Source organism: Mirounga leonina, unplaced genomic scaffold (assembly GCF_011800145.1).
Source record: "Mirounga leonina isolate KUSES-001 unplaced genomic scaffold, KU_Mleo_1.0 Mir_165, whole genome shotgun sequence".
NCBI classification, from domain to species: domain Eukaryota; kingdom Metazoa; phylum Chordata; class Mammalia; order Carnivora; family Phocidae; genus Mirounga; species Mirounga leonina.
Genome location: NW_023270415.1, coordinates 59,643,027 through 59,664,954, shown reverse-complemented (window position 1 = coordinate 59,664,954; position 21,928 = coordinate 59,643,027). Strand labels below are relative to the sequence as shown.

General features: G+C 36.1%; 1 long non-coding RNA gene across 1 annotated transcript in view; it reads right to left on the bottom strand.

The window, feature by feature from the left end:
* Positions 1–450: 450 nt before the first annotated feature.
* LOC118015143 overlaps positions 451–21,928 on the bottom strand; it is an 88,372-nt gene continuing 66,894 nt past the window's right edge. Inside the window, exon 3 of the long non-coding RNA XR_004680542.1 lies at positions 451–587. This is a non-coding gene — a long non-coding RNA (uncharacterized LOC118015143). The remainder of the gene's footprint in view (positions 588–21,928) is intronic.

Genomic DNA, 21,928 nt, shown 5'->3' with positions numbered 1-21,928 from the left:
AGAAGTAGCTATAGTTCTGTCAACATGTACTGATCCAGAGCCCAGGTCTGCCGTATACTGGCTGCATGAACTTTGATGATTCACTTAACCTCTCAAAATACACCTTCTCATCTCTAAAATGAGGAGGCAAACTAAATCAGTGATTTACAAATAATGGCCCATGACTAGAGGAGGCCTCAGATTCACATAGGGACCAGGTTTGAAATACAGATTTCTTTGGCTTGCCCAGAATTTCTTAGAGTTTCTTCAGGGCCAGAAAACTTTCATTTTTTTTTTTTTTAAAGATTTTATTTATTTATTTGAGAGAGAGAGAATGAGAGAGAGCACATGAGAGGGGGGAGGGTCAGAGGGAGAAGCAGACTCCCTGCCAAGCAGGGAGCCCGATGCGGGACTCGATCCAGGAACTCCAGGATCATGACCTGAGCCGAAGGCAGTCGCTTAACCAACTGAGCCACCCAGGCGCCCGAAAACTTTCATTTTTAACAAAGATCTTGAATGGTATCAATTCTCCACCAGGTTTAACAGCCACTGGGTCAGATGAGCCATGAAGTTCTTTTTCAGCTCTAAGATTATTTTCCAATTAGAGTCTAGAAAAATAGCAAAAGCATAAGTGAATTAGGTAGGTGGTCAAATGAAATACCTATAGTGGAGAAATCCCTGTGGAGTTCCAAAGAATGCAGCAAGAGTTGCAAATAGGAGTTAAGAGTGAAGCAACTCCCCCTGCCTGATCCTTTGTAATGACGTGAGAGTGGTTTCTGTTCCAGCCTTTTGGCCCCACAGAGTCAGAATATGCCTCTGATTTGTTGATGACCCTTAAACACATCATATCTTTTATGTTTGAAGCCATGGAACAAAGAACTGAAAACTGTTATCCTTGGAAGCTCTTCTACACAGAAGAAATAACATAAGGGAACATTAAGTAAGATGCCGAAGTAGAAGATTCACCTTGATTACCTCATTTAAGATTTAGCAATCAGATAAAAAAATAAAGAATTTTTGGTAAGATTTAGTGATAAGACTAATGAGGGTATGAAAAATGCTGAAGGGAGCACTTCTATCCCATTTAATAATGGGAGTGGGGATTCTGACAGAATATCCATTAGCAATTCCTTTTTAAGATAACTTAATTTCTTGATTAAACATGCATTTCTAAATCATATTGACGTTTTAAGAGAGAAACAAATAATGGCGCCAATTCTCTTGGGCACAGGGGAAAAAAATCCCTTTTCTTTCCATCACTACCAACACCAATAGTGTATTTTACTTCTTCCTTTCTTGGTACACAGAAAGAACCTCATAGTTCAGAAACTGCCTGACTCTAAATACTGCAGCTTAGCTGCTTGTAAAACTTGGTATAGACATTCATTTTAGATAGTGGAATAATTTCCTCTGTTGACTTGGACAGCTCACAGCTATGTGAGGTTGACGACACATATGTGCACCCTGGGTATGTGTATATGTATGTACTTGAGGGCAGAGGGGCAGCAGGGTACCAAAGGAACATGTTTTCTTGGACTTAAACCAGGCTTGGCAAACTATGCCTCCAGATCTGGCCCCACTGTCTGTTTTTGTAAATAAAGTTTTATATAGAACACGGCCATACTCCTTCATTTAATGGTGTCTATGGCTGCTTTCATGTTGCAATGGCAGAGTTGAGTAGTTGTGGTAGATACTGTATGTCCCACAGGGCCAAAATATTTACTATCTAGTCCTTTACAGAAAACATTTGCCTACCACCGGACTACAGATTTCATAATCTGGTCAGTACCTTATGCAAAAAGGAGAACTCCATGAACGCAGCAGCCTACAGATGATGAATGTGCTACAAATAAGGAATGGGGGGCGGCGGGTAAGCAGAAGGCACCCACAGAAGATGTATGAGAATGTCTTGTGCACAGGTGGCTTCCTTAAAGCCCCTGGCTCTATAAAGAGCACTGAGTCTGAAAAGCTCTTTCTCTGCTCATAAAGTGGGGAAGGACCAACTCCTTGACTTTAAACAAAAAGTTGTAATGTATTTATAACTTTAGTTGACGTTCTGTTCCCTCCCTTCCCCACTCCCACCCCCACCTCCTACCACCCGCTACTGAATTTGTTTCACAGGAAGGGACTATATAGTAAAACCTTGAGAGATTAGTAGCTATTGGCGAGTCAGGACTTCATTTTTTATTTCCTAAATCATTGCCTTTTAGACACAATACCATAAAAGAGCATCTGGGATATTCTCAATGAGAAAATTAAGAAAGTTCACTCTAGAGGAAGGTTTGAAATCACAACCTCACTTAGTTTATTTTGAAAATTAATTTTAGTCCCTAAGTTTTCCTACTGGCGTCAGTCAGGATGACATTTTCATTTAAAAGATGAACTTTGAAATCTACTTATATGTACTATAAAGTCTACTTATATAGAAAGAAGTTGCTGTTCTAATTCAAAAACAAAAAACAAAAACCAAAAAAAAAAAGAAAAGGCAATTATACTAAAGGGTGGAACTGTGCTTTAAAGTCCAGCCATGTGGCTTCTTATGGAAGTATAATGAGTTAAAGATGAAATTCTTTTTCTAGTTTGCATACATCTTGTAAAGATTCTGCCCAGTCAAATGGTAATTGGAGTCTCTTTTACAATAAATATTATAATTTTTAATCCTAATATTGTAAGCTATAAAATGTCTTCCATTTCCCTAGCATATGTTTTTTGTCCTGTTTCTCTGTCCAAGAGACAGAAAATAAAATAAACACCTTAATGAACAAAATACCAATCCTCCTGAGATTCTGTGCCTATCTTATGGACATAACATGGACCAAGGATTTGGAGGATTCTCCCCAGAGAGCAAAAACCTGCCTCACTTCTCAACCCAGTGTGTTCTGCAGAAGTATTCACTTTGGTTTATTGCTAAATGGCTGCAAGCTCCCAGTAACTTGCAATTTGCAATTATAAGTGTATTTGTAAAGTGTAAGTGGGTTAATTTTCCCCCTTTGAGCTGATAGTAAAGCACTCCAAGATGGCTGTGAAGTTAGGGTGGAGTCCTTTAAGACGCTGGGAGGCTGATCACGAAAATATGGCTCTCTGTTGGTCTTTTTTATTAATTGCAAAAACATGAGGAGGAACTCCTGTTAAGGAATCATATTAGGAACAAGCTATTTTGAATATTTCTCCCTAGAGATTACAGACACGTCATGAGGAGAACTGAGACTTTGAAGGAAAGGGTTTTCAGGCATTGGGTGTTTAAGTGGTTACTTGTCCCCAGCTTGCCTGGTCAGTGTGTGCACTTTTCAAATGGCCATTTATTCCTTTTGTCAATGCAAACATCCTGCCTATTGTACATTCCAGTGAGGGAGAAATTCTACAGAGATCTGGATAAATTCATCACAGCTGTTCTGCCATCTGACAACCTGATGGTCATGGGGGACCTCAATGCACATGTTGGCAGAGTAGTGGCAAAATGAAGAAAATTACTGAACCACAGAGGATTAGTTTCTTCCTGCATGGTGAGCAGACCAAGCAAAAACTTGTCATCATGGACAGAAGCTTCAATCATAAAAGTTAGAAGAAAAATATCATGGATATGCCACAAGGCAAAAATAATGGCACCTCACCCATTCTGCCATTGTTCTACAGCAGAAGGCCAAGGGGTTAACAATCTGAATGGGTCAAAGACCACTACCCAATATGCTTCAAATCATAAGAACGTAGGGTGGTTGTGTACTACCATGAGTTGATATTTGAATAAACTCAACTCATAGAGAATAATGACACCTATAAGGAATTTTTAAGGATAATAGAGCAACCATCATAGAATAGAAGACTCCCTTTGGCAAACTCAACATAAGTCATTTTATGCCGTCATTTGCCTACGAATACACCAAACTTCAAACTGCAGTGTTTTCCATTCTACAACATTGTTTTTAATGGTTTCCCAACTCTGAAATCCTGTAATTCTGGTGATTCCATGAAATCCCCAACCCCTTACCCACACAAAATACATCTGCTGAAGTCTTGACAACTTTTAAAGCTCAATTCAACTGTCAGTCACTCTTTAAAATTTGCCCTTCCCACGCTCACTTGAAGTGATCTCTTTTTCCTCAAAAGCTTGTAGCATATTCCTGGCAAATGCTAGGGACTTAAAAATACTTCTTATAGGTAATTATTTATATGTCTTAATTGACCTATACGATTTTTTGCGTTTTTTTTTAAGTTTTTTTTTTTATTAACATATAATGTATTATTTGTTTCAGGCGTACAGGTCTGTGATTCATCAGTCTTACACAATTCACAGCACTCACCATAGCACATACCCTCCCCAATGTCTATCACCCAGCCACCCTATCCCTCCCACCCTCCTCCACTCTAGCAACCCTCAGTTTGTTTCCTGAGATTAAGAGTCTCTTATGGTTTGTCTCCCTCTCTGGTTTCGTCTTGTTTCATTTTTCCCTCCCTTCCCTATGATCCTCTGTCTTGTTTCTCAAACTCCTCATATCAGTGAGATCATATGATAATTGTCTTTCTCTGATTGATTGACTTATTTCGCTCAGCATAATACCCTCTAGTTCCATCCATGTCATTGCAAATGGCAAAATTTCATTTTTTGATGGTTACATAATATTCCATTGTATATATATATACCACATCTTCTTTATCCATTCATCTGTTGATGGACATCTAGACTCTTTCCGTAGTTTGGCTGTTGTGAACATTACTGCTATAAACATTGGGGTGCACATGCCCCTTTGGATCACTACATTTGTATCTTTGGGGCAAATACCCAGTAGTGCAATTGCTGGGTCGTAGGGTAGCTCTAGTTCAACTTTTTGAGGAACCTCTATACTGTTTTCCAGAGTGGCTGCACCAGCTTGCATTCCCACCAACAGTATAGGAGGGTCCCCCTTTCTCCGCATCCTCGCCAACATCTGTCATTTCCTGACTTGTTAATTTTATTCATTCTGATTGGTGTGAGGTGGTATCTCATTGAGGTTTTGATTTGTATTTCCCTGATGCTGAATGATGTTGAGCACTTTTTCATGTGTCTGTTGATTTTTTACCATCTTTAGTATAGAAAATGTAATATATTCATTTTTTGTTTCCAATAGCAAAAGTCTTTTATATAGTAAATTCTCAAGAGTAACTGAATCGAACATCTATTAGCTTGGATCTGAAAGTGATTTGGACATCATATTGTGCTTTTGAGATTCCCCAAGGACTATCTTTTCCAACCTCAATTTGATTACCTACTTTTTAGATATTTAGAGGACCAGTGACCAGAGTATCTGTATAGTGGTTTTCAAAAATTCCAGCTCTGAATTGTCGGGGAAAAATGTTGGCTCTACAGAGTCTCCATTGTAAAAGCTGGTGGTGAATTCATGTCATGTCTCTTTTCAAACACTGGCTTTCTGAAATACGATGAATTACCTCTCTCTTATAATTTCTGTCAAGAAACAATTATTTTTATAATGTGAAATGAATATTTAATAATACTCTCCCTGGTTTGCTAGTTCTTGTTGTCCACTTTTCCCAATGATCCTTTTTTTCTTAGAGAAGGTCATGTCTACCAATTAAAATTGAATTATTTAATCCTCTAAAATGATAACAAAGTCAAGATAGGAAATCACTTCATAAAAAGGGAAAAATCAGAGCCTAAGATAAGTTTCTGACAATACAATGGTAGTAAATGTAAGTAAAATGGTATAGCATGAAATGAAATAAGGAGTTCTATGACATCATAACATGGGTTTTAGCCTAGGCTTACAATGTGAATGGTAAACAAACCCTTCTCTAAGTTTCTCCCTCACTGACAATATATTCCTCCCGTGGAAGGTTCTTTATGAGTTCATTTATAAAGGCCATATAAAGTGTTTTGATCTAACTAGAGATGCATTTTATGTGAAAATAAAGCAAACTCAACAAAAGTGTGCTTGAACTAAGCCATCTTTGGGGCAGGTCAAAGTCAGGTGCTTAAAAAAAATAGAATTAAATTTTCAAATCATTAAAACATGCTTCCTCCATTTATTCTTTCTTCTGTGCTGTTTGAGACAATCTTATTCTCTTATTAGAGAAGACGTGTTTGCTTTTTAATGTTTCATATGAGATTTAAGGGAACATAGCTTTCTCTCTTCCAAAGGTAGGCATAACTTGGATGACTGCTAAAATAAACAGTACACATTATGTGGCAAGGTCGCAGCATGCTTTTTTTTCTGGGTGCCAAGATTTCAAAGGATAATTTTACTTTTACCTCTAAAGACTCTGGGATCTTGACTTCATTACACTCTGAATATTGTATTTTGTTCTGTGAGGTCAACATGAGTAGTGATCGGACCAGAGGGAAAAAGGCACGACCACCTTTGGAAAACTCCTAAGTCACAAGACAGATTTTTTTCACTGGATTATTAAGGTTTTTCCTTCTCAAGCAAAAGATATAAAGAATCTTTGGGGGAATGTGGGTTATTCTCCAGAGAGAAGGGAGCAGTCGTCCCTGGTGAGGATTTCGGCTCAAAAACAGCATCCCCACACCACATCTTGCTCCCATTACTGCTCTCTTCAACTTATGCTGACAGCCAAAGTTCAGGGGTTGCTTTGTTTCCCTTGTAGTTGATGTTAGTTCAACATTTGACTCTAAAGGTGGAGCAAGCACAGAAATTAGTGCACAAGAATAGGAGAAGAACCTTGGCAGCCAAGAATAACATATGTTTTACACTTGGGGCAAGTACATAAATTAAAAATGGAAAAAGTGGGCAAAAGTGAGATAATTGGCTAATATAAATACCTGTCAAACCTGACTTTCTCACAGAGATTCTGAGCTGAGAAACAAATAAAATCGCTCACCACCCCCAACTCACATGCTATGTCTTGACGAAAACCTCAGGGTCCTTTTACGAGTTTTGGCTCAAGGAATCTGGCATATAAGCGGGAAGGAATTAAGGACAAGCTTTCCCTAACTATTTTACGCCAAAAACTTGTGTCTAAGAAGAACTCCAAAAACAGTATCTCTGTTTATTTAGACATAAGTGTAGGCTGTTGATGGGAGCCTAGAAAGCATGAGAAATTGCCTTTCCTTCTTTTGAGGGCCCACATTTGAATGTGCTACCTGGATTTAATGGATCAGTTTGAGGAGTCTACGAAGGTAAATGATAAGATTAAGATTAGTTGAGGAGTTCAAGTTCACTTTATGATTGATACTTAGGAATAGAACTGAAATAATTAGATGTGGCAAGCAGAGGTTCAATAAATCTATATTCTGGTGTTGAGAAGGGGTCAAAAGGCTCTATCTGATCTTATCTTCATCAGCATACTTTAAAAACTTTTTGTACTGAATTCATAGGTACTGTTGGAAAACCTGTTTGATCTGTATTTCATTTAGATAGTATAATATACATAGGATTAAGGGCTAAGCTTCTTTTCTAATTAATCATAGAAATATATAATAGGTATAGGAAAATTATTTCCCCCTTAGGTAAGGAACTCCTTTTTTAGGGAAATTTTCTTTTTAGGTGAAGTGAGTGGGACTCATGAGACTGCATGGTTATAGATTCCAAAAGAGCAGAGATAAGTAAACTGCTCTACATAAAGGGGAACAGAAATATGATGGTGAAGGTAAAGCATTGTGAGAAGAAAAAAACGTGGGAGAGAGAAAAGGCCAAAGAATATGGCAGTGACTGGGCCCTGCAAAAAAGTAAAATAAAATTGTACACCTGAAACTAGTATTATACTGTATGTTAACTAACTGGAATTTTAATAAAAACTTGAAAAAATAAAATAAAATAAAATAAAGAGACCAGTGAGAAATTCCCAGAATTACTGGAAAAACCCATTTAACAGGGATATATAAGGGAATATCTTAACTTTCTGTAAAATTGGGACACATCATGTCCCTACCACAAATCTCTACGTGAATACAATATTGACTGAACAGCTCAGTAACAAGTGTGGAGATAAGCCTGACTTTGAGATTTCAACAGGTACAGGAAATAGGATCTCTGGGTCACATTAATCCCCCGGATTTCTTTGAAAGTATTTTATTTTCCTATTGCATATCAGATAGGATTTTTTTTTTTTAAGATTTTATTTATTTATTTGACAGAGAGAGAGATAGCGAGAGCAGGAACACAAGCAGGGGGAGTGGGAGAGCGAGAAGCAGGCTTCCTGCGGAGCAGGGAGCCTGATGTGGGACTCGATCCCAGGACCCTGGGATCATGACCTGAGCCGAAGGCAGACGCTTAACGACTGAGCCACCCAGGCACCCTCAGATAGGATTTTTAAGTGAATGTTATCTAAAGCTAAGTTACTGGGGTGACCTCAGTTGATACCTGGGTTGTTTGAAGTAGAGCGCTTCTATTTTTCTCCATTAGTTGTCACGGACCACTCAAGAGACCCCAGTCATGATGGATATAGGGTACGTACAATTTGGCCATTATGGAATCCGTACTTAAGTAGCATAAGAGCTCATCAAAATAAATGAGGCTAATACAATAATCAGAGGATCTTTTCGAATCCTCTTCATACAATTGATAATTAACCACAGTTTGGCACTGAGATAATAAACTAAACTTCGGATATCTTTCATAAATTCCATCTTATCCCCAAGAACATGCTTTCCTAAATGTTTTCATGTTATTTTCAAATTATTTTCAATGCCCTAAAAAATTGGTAAATAAGTAAATAAATAAAATAAAATTTTAAAGTAGAATGTGTGAGCAATTTCAGCAAACCCTCAGGAATGTCTTTTTCTCCCTGGGGGACAAAAGATCCTGCAACAATATGCCTGTGTATCCACCACATAACTTCATAAGGGTATTTCCAAGATGACACTACCTAGAACTACCTGGCTTCCTTCATGTTTCCTCTATGAGAGGACTTTCAAAGGAGTTCTAGGAAAAACCTTATCCTGACAATGCTGTCATTAGTAACAGCCTCAGAGACCATAAGGACCTTTTCTTATGAGAAGCTTAGCAAAAAAATCTGGTCTTATTTAAATCAGCCAACAGCAGTATAAAATTGTCAGAAAATTAAGTCACATTCAGAGAATTAAAGAGTATTAGAGACATTTTTTGATATCTTCATTTATTTTCAATCCATCCTTCCTCAAATTAGCTCATGTCTAATAGCCACAAGTGAGGAAAGGAATGTCTTTAACCTAATACAACCCAACATATTTTACATCTTTTAGAATATCATGGTTAAACAGGTGGAATTGTTATTTTCTTATAGTGTGCATGATAATTGAATTTCAGCCTGAATAGAAGCACTAAATTGAGTATTCTATGCTATTCCAGAATAGAACTTGTTTAAGAAATTATGACTGCAGCAAAAACTAAGATTCTTTTGAGGCTAAAATCCCTGAAATTGATTCCATCTCTTAACCCCAAGAAAGACACATTTTTGGCATATTTCAACCTTTTAAAGTACTTACCAATAGATGCAGGTCCAACATTTAGAAAATCTTATTGAAAATGTGGTTAAATTAAAAATACAACAATATCTCTGTTATTTTTAATTTAGGTTTAAGGCTTAATTTCCACTAAACCAAGAGTTGTATGTAACAATACGTTTCTAAAAATCCCAGAGATATTTGTTTAACTCAGAAAGTCAGAAACAGCTACATGCACAACTCTCCTTAATATTTGTCTTAATTATGATATAATGATGAATTAATCTTAATTGATTCACTTAAGATCTTTTCTGAGGCAACAAATCCAGCAATAAAAAAAGAAATAGAGAAACGCCCTGATTGTACAAAAATAGTTCTACATTTAGATTCATTTTTGCCATATTAATTGCATTATTAAATAGAACAACACATACTTTAGGGGATAACATACATAAAAATGAACATGTGTCTTGGGTATTCAACTTGAAAACAGTTGGGTTATTTCCAAGCCAGTGCCAGGATCAATATTTTTTCAGGATTTGGGAGATGATCTAAGGTTTGGCTTGACATGATCCTTTGTGTTCATTATCAATCAAACACACTCTTAAGGCAAAATATTTTTCATAACAATGATCATAATTACAATTCTATTTATATAATTAGTTAGGAGTTAATTTATTTAATGACAACCTCCAAAGCTGTAAGATCTATGAGAAAAAATCATAAGTAGGGGGCACCTGGCTGGCTCAGTCAGTAGGGCATGTGACTCTTGATCTTGAGGTTGTGAGTTTGAGCTCCACATTGGGTGTAGAGATTACTTAAAAATAAAATGTTAAAAAAAACCCACCATAAATATATGTTGAATGAATGAATGAATGATTGCTTGAATAAGCATTTATTCTTATATGTTTAAGTTTTTCAAACCAAGAAATAAGAATCTCTAATTTATTAGACTTATTAGATATTTTGCTATTTATTAATTTAGTAAAAAGAAACTAAATCATGAAGAAAGCAATTAAATTCTGAAGATGAAGTTAAATTCAGTTTTTATTTCATTGCTATATACATGAAGTTAAAAGGTTTTTGTCTGTTTATTTGAAAATTTATTATTCATCAAAACGAAGGCATTCTTTTAGATCATTTGGCCCAGGGACCATTTGTGTTTTCCCAGTATTCCCTGCCACACACTATTCTGAACCTACTGGCTTTTCAGTGAGTAGAATCTAACATTATACACAAAACATTCCTCAGTGGTAGCTACCAAATTACTTTAAATTATTTTCCTTGCCAAAAAAAGATATCTTAGTGTACACATTATAAAGCACTTTTCTTGTAAAGCATGCAATTAATATTTAATTCCTAGAAATTATCATCAATTACAAAGCCATTTCTTTACACAGTATTTGTTTTGCTAAATACAGTAATGACTTTGAATTTAATTACTGTACTTTGCTATCAAAAACTAAGTACTTCCACAAATGGCTTGTGAAGGTGCCACTTTTTTTTGCAACTGGTAAATATAGTCATGTAAAAAATAATTTGTTTTTACCTCTTAGAGTTTACATTTCAGGCAAAGGGAGTTTCAAGTAACATAATTCATAGAATTATAAAAATTTAAAATTTTGTAATAATTTTGTGAAAATGACTTTTAACCCTACATTTTTACTACTTTCTAGAACATGTTCATAAATTCTCAAATACATTTTTTTGCTATAGAGGCAAAATAAGTTTTAGTATTTATATAGTCATTACAAATATGCTGTGTTCTTCATAAACATCTTATTTTCTGGAATTTTTCAAGGCCAATACTGCATTTGACATACAAGTTACAGAAATATTAAAATCATTTTTATCTTACTCTATCAAACACCACAGCTGCAAAAACACAAAGGCTTTGGATGAAGAAACAGTGTGGTTTTGTACCTGAGTAACATCTCTACATTCTGTATCAAATTTTATCATTTTTTTTAGTAATTACCTTTAAATCTGTAATATATGTTTATGTTGCTGCATTGTCTACTAAAAACAGTTGCAGTGAAAACTCAATCCCCTATAGCATTTTTTTTCCATATTAGAAACTTAAAGCCATAAGAAACACTTTAAAAATAAAAAGCACATTTAAATTGAAAAGTATATCAATGAAATACGTTAAGGGTTAAATTGCTTAAAATTTTCTCCAATGAAACTGGGATAGAAATATGAGTTCAGGGGAAAAAGTACAATGTAAAATATTTGTTAAAAAAGAGCTCTTTAATATGACATCTAAAAATGCATAACAGTGGGTTTCAAACGGCCATGGTATTGAGATTATATAAGTATGGTGTAGTCATTTTATTTGAGGATGTCAGTATTATGACATTTTGGAAACTGTAACTTTTGCAAGTATTTAAACTGGAGATGAAAAGTTTTAGAGGCCAATTTAAAAATCTGTAAGAAGAGTTCCATTTAATATATGTAAATATTCCCCCATTTAGTAGATGGAGCTAAATCTCCTAAATCCCCATTGAGAGTGGGCTAAACATAGTACTTGATTCAAAGAATAGAAAGGGAAAAATAACAACTTTACAGTGGAGAAACCTGGCAAACACTATCTCAACCAATTGGTGAACATTAACAGTAGCAGTATGGTCATAAAGATATTATGATTTGATATGATGAGGAGGGCATCTCACCCTTGTGCATTTTATCTTTCTAAAACTCCATAAACCCGAAAAAATCATGAGAAAAAAAATTTTTTTAATTGGAATTTTACAGAATATGTGGCCAGTAGTCCTCAATATTATCAAGGTCATGAACAATTTAGTAAAGACTGAAAAACTGTCACAGACCAAAGGAAACTGGGGAGACATGAAAACTAATGCAGTCTGGAAGCCTGGATGATATCCTGGCACAAAAAGGAGGACATTAATGGAAAAATATGTGAAATCCAGAGAGAGTCTGGGGTTTAGTTTTTTTTAAATGTGTAAGTATTTCAAAGGAATTAAAAATTCTTTGGGGGGCACAATGACAGAAAGTTTAAAGATAATTAGTCAATTATCTTTAAAATACATCAAAAATCTGACAGGTATGCAAGTAGGTATGAGGGATTTTTTTTTATTCAAACATGGCTTTTACTATAAACACTTTGGGAATATCTTAAATACCTACCAATAAATATTGGTAAAATTGGATAATGAGTACTACACATCCATTAACAAGAATGAAATAGAAATTGCATCATCAACAGAATTAAATCTAAAAAATAAGAAAGTTGTCAAATGATATGTGCAGTGTGGTGCCATTATTTAAAGTTAAAATATACCTAAAACAATTTTATGATTTTTTTTTGTGGATACACCCATATTTAAGAAAAAAATACATGCATGGGAATATTACACATCTACTTCAAGTTAGTGGTGAATTCTCAGTAGGGAGGGAAGAGAATCTAATTACGGAGAAGTCTACAGAGGGTTCTAATTTTATCTATAACATTTTGTTTGTTTTAAAATAATCTTAATCAAATACGGCAAAATGTTGGAAATCTGTTATGATTATATTATGACATACATTATTCTGAGTAACTGCAGTTTTTAATACATAAAACTAACTAAATAAATAAATGAATAGGAGTTCAGGTGAGCAGTCGACGTTGGAGTCTAATAGGAAGTTACTAATCAGAAGTCCACAGGAATAGGTAGTACTTAAAACTTCAAGTGATGGACTGGAGTAACCAAACTTGTCATCTGCCAGGTACCTGGGCCTTAGCAGTGTCTAGATCAGGAGTAGAAATCAAATTGCATGGATGGTGGCAATGGCCCTGGTGAGAAAGAATTTCAGTCTAAAAGCAACCAGGGCACTCAGGATTCATACATAAGGACACAAAACCAAAATCTAGCTGTTAGAACTGAGATTCAACATTGGGACCAAGGCAGCAGAAAGTAGGAATTAAAACCAGGTTCCATTAAATCTGGCTAAGGAAATACTTCCATGATATTTTCCAAAGCAGATGTCATTGCTAACATGTCACTTGGGTCAAGTTACTTACCCTTGCAGTGTCTTAGTTCTTCCATCTATAAAATGGCGACCTTTATAGAGTGGTCATGAGTATTGGATGATTATTATTTGTTAGGTGTTTAGAGCAATGCCTGGCACCTAGTTAAGTGTGACATAAGTGCTTACAAAATAAAAATAAATATCATCATGTCTAATAGAAGTACTTTTCTTTTGCAATGTTGATGTATTCTACTTAAGTTAATTGTCTCATTTGGCAGGAACAACATGATCATATGCCAAAGCTTGAGTTGCCCTACACAGCCCTTTCTCTAAAAAAATCCAGAATGTATCTCCTTTGTGTGCACTCCTTTGACAAGCACTGAAAAGTGAAAAGCTTTTCTTTTTCTTGTCTTTCATGGCAACACTCATTGACCTACATGTTCTGGGTAAGCACCGTGTTAATAAGGACTGCAGCAGGGAATGGTGAAAGTTCCCGAAGAGGAAGGTGTGAATCATTTGCATTTTATCAAGATATAAGCACCTCGGGTTTTACATAAAAATGAAACTACCTATTAATATAATAGAGCAGCTTGGTTTTTTTTAAATCTATATTTTCACCATGGAACAGTTTGAAAAAGTAAACTTTTGTCTGTAGAAGTATTGTGATTGCTATATGACACATGATATGGCCAAAATACAAATGCTATTTTTTTCTGAACTTTAAACAGTTCCTTTACTAGCATTATTGCCTAAAACATCATTAAAATAAGTATTTCTCTTCCCTACATCAAACAGAAATCTACATCAGCTCAGAAAATATTATGGTTTATTAAGTGATCTATCATTCCATAATTGAGGATTTATACATACTTTCATGTAGTAAAATGCCTCTAGCCTTTAATGTACATACCATGTCAAAAATATGTAAAACCTCTCTCCTGAGATATTCACAGAACATTCAGATAATTTCAAATGGTGTTGATGGGAATGATGGTAGAGGGTTTGAATTCACTAATGTCACTGAAGGAAATCTAATGAAACAATGCATTGTTTAAAACCTATCATTGTTTTGTCTCATTTTTCATCACAATATCATGTAATGTAGATGCATATGGCCACTGCTTGTCAATTATAACATTCACAGATAGCACAAGCCCGTAGCTGAGAGCATCAGGGAATGAGAATATTTGTTTCTGCAATATTTGTTTCTTAGTGCAATTGCACTAAGAAAGTCTACCTTGCTTGGGAATAAAATAGATATGTTACTGGAGTTACAGAAAACAGCTCTGTCTAAAATTTTGGAAAACCACTTTGCTCAACATAGGACATAGTTATTTAATTTTTATTATGATGATGAAGTGCTGAGCAGTAGATTAAATTATTAAATGATTGCTTTCATCTTGCTGTTGGGGAGCGAAAGAGAGAGAAAGAAGCCCTTGGTGCAAAGTCCTATTTTGATTATTTGCAATGATCAAATAACAATAATACTTATTCAGTAAGTTCTATTACTCATCACTTAATCTGCACTAATCACTGAAATGATTAACAAGTGACTCATCGTCAAACCAGCAATCATTTTAATCTGATTAACTTATTCTTTTCACCAAAAATACTTTCATGAATATGATGAATACAATATCACAACACATGGAACAGAAAAAAATATACCTTTATATCCAGCCTGATGGTGAATGTATATCAGGTTGAACCACATAAAATTGCCCTATGTGTAGATCGAAAACAGTAAAATATCAGCAACATTAGTTGTTGGTACAACCTAATATTTATGGGTTTTAAACAGAAATTACCAGTTTGGCCTTCCAAATGTTTTAAAATATGTAGTTGTATACTTGAAATAAGAAATCTGAATTTTCATGAATAAAATAGAATGATTTATCAACAGAAGACACAATCTGGTATGACCTTTCTAAAAGAAAGCCCATTATCCAAGAGAAAGGAAGGTTATAAGTAAATCAAAACAGTAGATTGTTCTTTCATTTTTATGACAATTGACCTATGCTTGACTAAAATATTGTATTCAATCTTTGACTCTACAAAGTAAAAGGAAAATAAGACATAACCCCAAAAAGGCAAGAAAGATACTAAGAGTATGCAAAATAGAACTGATACATTTTTTTCCTTATGGTAACACTAATCTCTTATTTCAGTAATGGAAATCTATTTTCCTTATATTGTATACTTTAGGTGAGTTTAATGCCATACTCTACCCACTCCCTGCTAGGGAAATGGCACATGACCTGGGTATGACCAACCAGGGTTCTCCCATAACCTGGACTACAGGAATTGTATTGGAGATGGGTATGCTATGGACATTGGCTTAATTTGATGATGGGCTTTTTGGAAGAGAGTATCTCCTTTCGGCTGGGATAGCAGGCTGTAGGTACAATGTTAGTCTGAACCTGCTGGTGATGAGATTTCTCATGAGGAAACCCCTTTGCCTGACAGTGAAGCCAATAAGAAAAAGATAGCCCGGAAAGAAGGTAATGTTGGGATGAGGTGGGGATGAAGTAGGGGCCAGAGTGCATTCCTTAACCCTCATGTGTGAGGTATTGCCTGAAAGGTGAGGCTGTATCAAGTGTCTCAAGCATTAAGACACTGAGGTTGGAAGTAAGGAAATAGAATCCTGAAATGAACCATGGAAAATGAGGCTGAGAAAACGCCTGGGTGGGGATCAGAGTTGAAGTTGACCTACATTATGATTTTTCTCAGACCAGCCCTGCTTATGAAGCTGACAGGCATTTGCCTGAAAAATATTTATAATCTGAGTTGTCGTGGCTTAGGCATGTTCTATAGGGAAGTAAGAGAAATAGAAAAGCCTGGGGCGTAGCTATCAGGAATGGACTGATCATTCTTAACCAAAGGCTTTGAGCTTTATTTCTATAGTTTCTATGTTTTAATTGTTGAACTGGCCATTACACATCTATCCTTTCAGTATTTAGCTGAATTACATTTCAAATATGTAATATTGATGGGTTTGGAATGGTCAATGCAATGACCATGTCCTAGATGTAGTAGTTGAAGTGGAAATGTAAAAACATAATCATTACACATTGTAAAAAGCAACTGGAATTACAAATTGAAGCTGAGCATGAATATCAGGTAGAAAAAGACTTGATTGTAAAACGGTTTTTCACAATTACCTTCCAAAATTAGGCTCTGAAATTTTTCAATATGGTAGTCACCGTCATGGTTACAGGATATGCTTAGTGATTAAAACTTTAATGTTGGGACCAAGCTGACCTGTCAAGTGTCAGCTCTGTCATTTGATATCTTGGGCAAGTTATTCAATCTCTCTGAACCTATTTCCATGTCCAAAAAGTGAGTCTAGTGATACAAACCTCAGGGTTGTGTTGAGAATTGAATGAAAGAACAAATATGAAGTGCTTGGCACCTGGAAAGGGCTCAATACATTGTGGCTATGACTTTTACTACAGAATTAGAGAAATGTGAAGAGAAAACGTGATGTAATTTTTGCCTTTATACAATCCTATTCATTCTATAATGTAGAAAGTTGTTTCAACATCTTTGAAGATCAATAGCCCATGATCATAAGTTAGAATTCAATTTTTCTGAAATCAAGAAATTCTTCCACATGTCAACCAACATTCTTACTAAAATCTAAACATTCCTTTAAGTTTTGTCTTTTCAGAGGGAAAAAAAAAACTGGTTGTTTTCAGTTTGATCATTTTAAGCTTTGTTACCATTTTCTCTCTTTCTTCAGGTTAAGTAAGCAACCTTAATTTTTAAAAATGTTCTTTTGGCTGCCATTTCTTTTTGTTTTGTCACTGTTATTACAAAGCCTGTGATCATGAACCAAATTGTAATGATGTTTTCTGTCCCCAAAAGTCTAGACAGTTGGCCTATCACTTACTGAAGTTTACTAAAGTTGAGGGAATATATTCTAATGGCATCAATAATGGTTTTGTGATTTTGATAGAGTAGTAGTATTATGTACATTTACCTCATTTCTTCTGTTCAGAAGAAGCAGCCACCACAAAACCATAAACTGATGAATCAAGTTCCCATCAAAGATAGAGTTTTGTGTTAGAAGGAAAAATATTTGGGCATTAAAGGAAATAGCTAAGCAGAGAACACAAGATCAGGGAAAAAAGTAGAAAGTAAAATTAGTATAAAAGGAAATCCTTAAGCTTTATTCAATTGAACCATAATGCCACAATGCTCAATCAGAAATTGAGCTGAGTACACCCTTCAGACTACCAAAGCCTGATTCAGCAACACTGAAAAATTTATTGATGGCTCTTCTTGGCTTTGGTTCTCCCTTCCCTGCGACAGAGATTCTATTAATGGAAATTGCACATAAGTTTTCTTGACTTTGTCTCTACAGATTTATTCCTATGTCAGCAGGTAAGAACGGCAACTTCTTTTGAATCAAAAGCAGCATTAAGAAAATATCATTGCCTTTTCCATAGACTCTAATATAATTATTGTATTGCTACTTTAAATATTCAATGCCAGGCGCCTGGGTGGCTCAGTTGGTTAAGCGACTGCCTTCGGCTCAGGTCATGATCCTGGAGTCCCGGGATCGAGTCCCGCATCGGGCTCCCTGCTCGGCAGGGAGTCTGCTTCTCCCTCTGACCCTCCTCCCTCTCATGCTCTCTGTCTCTCATTCTCTCTCTCTCAAATAAATAAATAAAATCTTTAAAAAAATATATTCAATGCCTAAGAAATGAGGCAGTAACTTCTCTCTGGTGGACTAAAAAGAATCATAATCTATGCATTTTGTTGGTAATTAGTGCCATGGGACTTGATGAGATTATCTGGGAAGTGAGTGTAGATAGAGGAGATGTCTTAGGACTGAATTGTGACTGTTAACAGGTTGGGAAGGCAAGGAGGAATCAACAAGAAGACTGAGAGGGAACTGCTCCGGAGGCAGGAAAAGAACCAAGAGAGAATGGTGTCCCAGAAGCCAAGTGAAGAACCCATTTCACAAAAGGAGATTTTCAAATGCTGGAATATGGAGTAAGATGGAGGAAACAGTGGTATAAGAGATCTAAATCCTCAATTTCAGTACTAGGAAGTGAATAGATACTACCTACAACAACAAGCTTAAGCAGCAGTAGTATGTACATGTGATTTAGAAATATGAAGTTAATGGCAAAAGAAATAGCTAAAGGTGCTGAAAATAGTTGCCTCTAGGGAGTGAGGAGGCTTAGGCAGGAGTTGCTGTTTTTATAAGCTATATGGAATTTGTGGACTCTTTAAGTTATGTGCCTACACAATTGTGATAAAAAATGTTAATTAAAAAAACAAAAAGAATCATGATCTAGCCAGTATATTTTCGGCTTTTGGTTAAGCCTGAGGGAAGCAGGTATGTCTGGAGATATATATATATATATTTTTTTTAATCTGGAGAAATAGCACATGACTCTTCTCTGCCCTTCTTCTGATAGCACTAGAAAGCACATTGAATGACAACTAGGAGAGAGTCTTATTTTCAAGCAACCTTGGCAAAGCATACCCTTAGCTCGTCATCATTACAATTTCTCCATGCCAGAACCTTACAAGTATGGAATAGGTCTTCAGTTCTCAACCCTAGGATATCCTCCTTTCTCCATTCTAGGACTAGTGTCCTGGATTCTTACGCTTTGGCAGGGCAAGAAGGGAACTGGAGAGGTTATTAAAGGTGACTCAGGCACAAAGAAATACACAGATCTGATCACCTGAATTGGATGAAAAGGAGGAGACTGAGACTCAGAAACAAAGCAGAAGCCTCTGTTCCAAGGTCAAGGCGACCTGGTAGCAGGAGTGACTGAAGGCTGTTTGACAGTGTTGGAATGGTATTTCTGAATTCCAGCATGCCTCAGGTAAAAAAAAAAAAAAAAATGGTCCAGGTCCGGGGTGAGTGAGGTGAGAGGGTCTATTTAATCCTGCAGTTGGTAGTTAACTTCATATCCAGGGTGAGCTTGGCAGTGCTGGGCAATGCTGACCTCATCATTTCAGGATGGGCAAGACCAGAATCTAAGCCAGGATTAGAGTAAAGCCAAAACTAGATCTCAGGCTGCTTTGAGGTTCATTATCTCCTTTTCCACATCGAGCAATCAAAGTCTCACTGGTATGGCCCAGACCTGCTTGTGAATCACGGAGATAAAATGACTCGATACTCTATTTGACACTGACAGCTGGTTCAAACAACACACCCACGTGTGGGAGCTTGGATTCTTTAGCCCTTCATTTGATCTGGAGGCACCTGTCATTGGAGTTGTGATTGATTTCCCAGATTTCTTTGGCCTTCCTGATTGATTCTTTATATCTCCATCTCTACCATGTAACCCTTTGCCTTTTTAGAAGCTAGGCTACCATAGTCATTGGTGCATTTTAGTTCTTGGTAAATGATAAGCACCTTTGAAACTTTGAGGGATACCTTTGCTGTAAATCACAATATGGCTTCTGTCTTCCCTGAGCTACATGGAGTTGGAAAAATACTTTGTAACTTCGCATTTCTTCTTGCATTTGTATTTGGGGGAGCAGAGACATCAGTAATAGCATATCGGAATGAGTGTCTAAAAAACATTTGATGCCATAAAATATGATTCTACTTATCTGGCCATTGCAGATTCAGTGGTGAGGCAAATAAAACTTTCTCATCCCTAACCAATGCCATAGTATAAGATCATAAAAACAGCGCTAAAACCAGTTCAGTACCAAGCACATTACTGAAGCAGGAGAGAGAATACTGCCTTTCAGCAGTGCTGTGAAAAATGGTATTTTGAACAGTAAAGGGATAATAAAAAACCATTATTATTACAACTAGCACTCACTACTGAAGGAAAGTTGCTGTGGTTATTAGAAGTTTAAAAAAGAGACGTGTATATTATTTACATTAAAGTTTCAGTATGACCTTTCTGACAGTGAAGTTTGGTGTATGAATATTTCCATGAATTATCAGAGGAGGTTGTGAAATTTTCTTTTCTTTTCTTTTCTTTACAATAGTATCATGGTTAGATTAGTTGCTCATGGGTGTGGGCTGCAGAGGTCTTGTCTGTTTGCCTAGTGTTAGGTAATGACTAAGGGAGAAGCAGCACCAGTTGGACCAGCATGGAAGTCTCTCTCTGGGTTTGGGAACTTACTTCTTATCTTCTTCACGGTTTATGTGGGGGGGAAATAAGGTGATTGAGGAATACCCTTCATCTGAAAAACAGGTATCATGAAAACATAAAAGGAATAGGCATAGTCAAGAAATTATACAGGAGTTTAAACTTACCGGTAGAATATCCTATACTCTATGTATGCTCAGTAAATGTATCTTTCATGGTGTTTTCTTTATGTAAAGGCGATTTAATGCCACATTCAAGAGCATAGAATTTGGAATCAAATAGGCAAGTGTCAGTTCAACTTCTTGCTCCACCCCTCACCATGTACCTCTAACCAAGTTACACAATTTCCTTAAGCCCAAATCACCACAAGCTCAAAATGGAAATAATAACCTCTGACTGATGGAGTTGCGAGTGGATTAAAACGAGAACATTCCTGTAACGCACTTAGTGTACTACCTAGGGTATGGTAAGCGCTTATCAAATGATACCTACTTTATTGTTATCCTCATTTAAGAGAGATTCATTTTCTGCAGGATTATAAGTCAACTCTGATATGTCACTGTGAGAGCACACTGGTGGGGATATTTTTTAGGTTGGGCACCACCGAGAATCAGTAGAGGTAAATTCAAGTTTTTGTGTTTTATACTTCTCAAAGCCACTTAAAAGTTATCCCCAAACGAAACATTCATGAAAGCATAACATAAACGTTCCAGGCACAAGGTATGAAGTCTCGTGAACTGGTTTCCAAACTTATTTTCATAGTATTCTAGGTGTGTGATTCTGGACAAGTTTCTTGATCCTTTATGTACCTCAGATCCCTTATATATAAAATGGGATAATATTAGTAATGCTATAGGTTAATCGGAAGTATTACATAAGATTAACTTTGAAAAGAGCTTAACACAGTGCCTGGCACAAGGTTCTATAAGCTATTATAATTATTGGCTGACATGATTTCATTCTTGGGAGCTGCAGTCTTGAAGAGGCTTTCAAAAAGTGTAATTGTTAGAGTTTTTTAAAAGATGGTTAAAAATAGACCATATTTTTCTCTCAAACTGCTACTGTCATAAAGTACGTTACGTGTTTTTTCAGATCGTCACATTTTAAACTTATATTTCTATATCCTTTCTTCTGTTGCATGTCACTTTACTTTTGACTCTCAGCAACTTAAAACTGAAACTCCGTCGGGATGTGAAGTTTACCCTCTAATCAAAGTGCCAGTGCTCTTCAAAAATCCTTTGTGTGTGAAGTTTAGAATCACAAAAGCCTGGAACCCTTTCTGCCTTTTAGATAGTAAGGGAGCATGCTACAACAATATTCTTTAAGAGACAATACTGAGATTTACATTATCAAAAATTCAAAGATGCTCTCTTCAAAAGCCAAGACCACCAAAGCCTCAGGCCAGTCGAGACATGGTAAGATGCAGCCAGCAAAGCTGGCCAGGATATTACTGTGGATGAGTTAGAGGAGGAGTCACCCCCAAGCAATGGTAGCTCTCAGAAGGGGGCCTGCCCTTCACAATTTAAGC